This window comes from Empidonax traillii, unplaced genomic scaffold (assembly GCF_003031625.1).
Source record: "Empidonax traillii isolate 1590-97213 ecotype Southwest subspecies unplaced genomic scaffold, ASM303162v1 scaffold830:size275092, whole genome shotgun sequence".
NCBI classification, from domain to species: Eukaryota; Metazoa; Chordata; class Aves; order Passeriformes; family Tyrannidae; genus Empidonax; species Empidonax traillii.
The window spans coordinates 206682-211159 of record NW_020956023.1 but is presented as its reverse complement, the minus strand read 5'-3'; positions in this window follow the sequence as shown (position 1 = coordinate 211159).

Here is a 4478-nt window from a genome sequence, read left to right as displayed (position 1 = left end):
CACTATGCCCTTGCCAAAAGTCCCTCTCTGTCTCTCTTGTAGGCCCCTTTAGATAGTGAAAGGCTGCTATAGAGTCTCCTCTGCTACAGGTTGAACCCCAGATTTCTTAGTGAGAGAGGTGGTTCAGTCTTCTGATCACCTTCATGGCCCTACTCTGGACTCATTCTATCAGGTCCACATCCTGAGGTTTAAGTGTGCCAGAGCAGAAGACTGAAATACAGATCAACAGTTCTGAAAATCAAGATATAGTTCATCCACATAAAACAAGGCACTTCTGGTAGGTAGTTTAGCAGCACCTCATGGGGTCAGGAGCAGGGCCAGCAGAAGTAGGTGACACATCCAACCTCTCACCCAGCGTGGCTGCAGAACTGCCCAGACCCCCTGCCAACAACACACAGATGGAAGTGCTTTGAAAACACCACAGCCCATGAGGAGCAAAACACTTCACATCAATTTAACAGAGAGGGTGTATAGCAGGGGGAACGATGGCCATGCCATCCTCACTGCCAGCCAGGGACAGGACACAAGGAAAGAGGGCAATGTCAGACCCACGTCCCCCCCACTGTCCCCTGCCAGCAGCATACACCTCCTGGCAGCACGGGAGTGCCAGCAGCTCCAGCACAGCCACAGCAAGGAGCAAAACAAATCATCCCATGGGAACGCAAACTTTTGACACCGCTCGAGAGGCCCTGTCGATGTGAGCCGTGCATTTACATGTCTCTGCTCTCTGCCTGTGAAAGCTGGCGGGTGCCAGTTTTGCTGTGTTGCCGGTAATAAACCTTTAATGCCAAGCATTCAGAATCCCTCGTTTGCCCTGTAGAAAGTTTCTCTTCGTGCATCAGACTCGGAGAACAAAGCACGGACTGTTTAGCCGCAGGATTTAACCACCTGTTGTAATACCTCGTTGATCTAATCTTTTGTTTTAATTAAAAGCCTTTCAGTTTGGTTTGCAGTTTTTTTCCTCCCTGCACCCAATGCCGGCTTGCCACCTGCTTCACTGGCTCTGTCTTGGCTACGGAGTTCACATCAATCCTCTTTGAATTCCCCCAGTTGCACGGAAATAGTTTGGAAAAAAACCCCAATCCATCCCAACAATTGTCCAGCCTGAGACCCAGCACTGTCTGGCCACTGCTGGGCACAGCAAAGGATGAAATGAAACAGCTGCAGAGAGTGCAGAGCCAGCAAGGCAATTTTCAGGTGTCCACTGCTCTCCAGGCCAGCTCAGCTCTATTTGAGGGAAGCAACCAGCTGACTTGGGGCAGTGAGATGGGAACCCACTCCATGGACATCCAGGGGATTGGTGTTTCAGACACCAAGAGAAGGATGCTTTCATGAGGATGAAATTTAAACTTGGTTTCAAGCACTGACATGAATTCTCCTCTATCTCATAATTAAAACATCCACAGCTACATCAGGTATCTACTGCAGTGGATATATACTTTAGAATAGCCACTTTGAATATCATTTCAACTTTTTTTCCTATACAGATTTAAATAAAATCCAGACTCCACCAGCCAGCAGAAGTACTTTTTAGCCTTTTGAGTAGGTCACTTCAGAAGAGGAAAATCAGCAAATCAAATAACAAGATTTCAGAAGATGCAAACCAGAGACAAATCCAGCCACAGAGCTGCCCCCGGCCCCCTGCAGCCACGCACCAGTGCTGCCTTCCCCAGCTGTTCACAATACAACAGGGAACCCAACCATGGCCCCGACCAGCCCTGAGGAGTCACCTTCATCTAACGTGGCCACCACCGCCTGTGAGAATGATAATACTACCCAAGAAGAGCGCAGCGAGCCTTTGGGCACACCCAATGGCTGCGGTTTTCCCTGCTTTGGGAAGGTTAAAAGCCAAGACGCCTTCGGTGCCATCACCACCCACAGCATCCAGAACTCTCCTCTGCTTTCCCGAGGGTGGGAGCCAGTGGGTCCGGCCAGCGAGGCAGGAGGGTGCAGCAGAGACAGCTGCTCCATGTCGTACCACGCCACGCCGCCGAGACCTGTCAGGATATGTCACAACACGCGGCGTGTCGTGCCTCGCCGCTTTGTCGAGCAACAAGCAGGAAAAAAAAAGGGGGGAAAAAAGAAAAAAAAGATTCAGATCTAATACGTGAGTGGGCCGGTATGTGCAAGAGAGATGAATATGAAGTAAAACATGCTGGATGCTACAGTAATAACCGGGCGCACGCGGAGCGGCTGGAAGCGAGCCAGGGAGGGGAGATACGGGAGGGGAGGTAGAGGAGGGATGCTGCTGAGCTCAGCCTGTGCGTGGCGGCGAAGCTGCAGCTCCTGAATGAGCGCGGGGCGGATCCCGAGGCTGCCGCGTGGGCGCCGGGCTGACACCGCTTCACCAAAAAAACCAGCGGGAGCCCTCGGCCACGTCACCCCCTGGGCTGGGGCTGTGCCCCCTCCCAGGCTCAGCAGGGGGGTTCGCCAGACACCCGGGCAGCTTCACTTTGTGGGCGGGGGGAGGGGGAGGAAAAAAGCTGGACCGTGTCCCTTAAAAATAGGGCGGTTCCTTCCTGTACACGCGCTGGGTCCGGTAAACTGCGGTGCCAAACACGGAGACGGGCGACCTGCACAGGCCCCTGTGCAACATAAGAATGTGCCCCCCCAGTATTTCTCTATTAAGGGTGCGACCAGCTCGCACCTCTGTATGGCGATGCTGAAGATAAGGGCCCCTCTGGTAGCAGCTCTGTGCCCGTGCAAATCTCTTTTTGGGGACGGGTGGGAGGAGAGCTGAGGTCGCAGGCAGCCACCCACCACCCCAGCAGCATCCCTGCCTCCGTGTCCTGCCCGCCCGAGGCGGCGGGAGGAAGGGCTGCCTTTCCCCAGGTCCCGTGGGCGTTCACACGGCCCCTTCGCAGCAGTCAAACACACATTTACGAAGTGCAAACTTCTAACGGCATGGGAATGAGTCATTACGGGGTTTCAAAATGCGTAAATATGATCACATCCTAATTCGGTGTGTCACAACGAGCAACCCTGCGTCTGCAGGGTTACTCTGCTCGGCAGAAACCTCGGAAATTCCTGCCCAACCTTCTGATGAAAAAATTCATCTGCATTCGTGTCGCTGCATGCAGAGAGTTAATGTGTTTTTTAGTTTTTGGGTTTTTTTTTTTTTGGCACTGGATTTCAATGGAGGCTTATGTGCAGTTTTACAACCCAGTACTGCTATGTTTTGCACCACAAATTTACAACTAAGTAATAAGTAAACACAAGATTTTTTGGCTACATAGGATTTTCCAAGGTGATTAAATAATTTTCTAAATAGCTCTGAGAATGAAGCTGTCTGAAATCCCCAAGGTAGTAGGAAATTAAATGCATCCACATATGCTCCAAAGACATAGGAGGATTTCAAATTTACTGAGAAATAATATAAAATAAGAAAGCAAATAAAGTTGAACAAAACCTCTTGAAATGTAAATTAAATCTACCCAAACCAGCAGTGACTACCTTTGAGGCCATGGGAGGAGCCTCCATCCTCCATATGGGCCCCAGGCTCTACACGGCCCCTGCCCCACCAGAGCCCATCTCAGGCAGTGCACTCTTCAAATCAACGAGCTTTGAAGACCTCTGAATATTTTGTTAAATGAGCAAAAGCAATATTCTTTGTGGACTTACCCAAAGAACAGGGAGACAGGAACATCAGGAATCGGGCCAAGGGGCGGGTTTGGGGTGTGCAGGTGTCTGGGGCACCATCTGATGGCCCAAAGACTTGGCAGTAGCCTACATTAGGGCTTCCCAAGCTTTTCCACAGGGCAGCCACCTCCACTGTCTCCCTCAGCACTGGAGCTGCTGGCACTGCAAACTCCTCCTGTGGTAGGCAGCCAACCTCGACCCCTCTCCTTGGCTGGGAACCACAGCCCAAAACCATGTGTGAAGGGGACTCGCCCCTCCCCGGGGCTGCAGGTGCAGGTGATGGGGCAGGGCAAGCAGCCCCACCTGGGGGCCTTCCCTGGAAGGGGCCGACCTTCATCCCAGCACAGCCGGGCAGTGGGAGAGGAGAGGTGCCGGGGGAAGGGCTCTGGAAAGCCATTCCTCCCGAGCAGCTCGAGGAAATTCATATTTCATGTTCTGCTCCTTCTCTGCCCACGGAGTTCTTTCTCGTGGTGGTGTGTAGGTGTATGTGAGGGATTTATCCTTTCCCCACTGAATCACTGCAGCACAACATCTTTTCAACCCTTCTGTACAGCACAAAAGAGCCTCATGGCATTTCTCCTCATTTTCCTGCTTAAGGAGACAGCCAGCAAGCTCCACATTGCGACCCAGTTGCACTCCAGCTCAAGGCTGGGAACAGCACAAACCCTCCCAACCCCGGTGGGACATGCTTGGGGGGGGGGGGGCAGGGCACACACCGCTCCTTCTGCCAGCTGGCACCCCAAAAACACAGCCCAGCTTGCCTGATGCCTGCATGAAGGTGCCTGTGATGCTGCTTATTTAGCTGGAAAATGGCTCTACACTGAAGGAAAGGAGCAGAG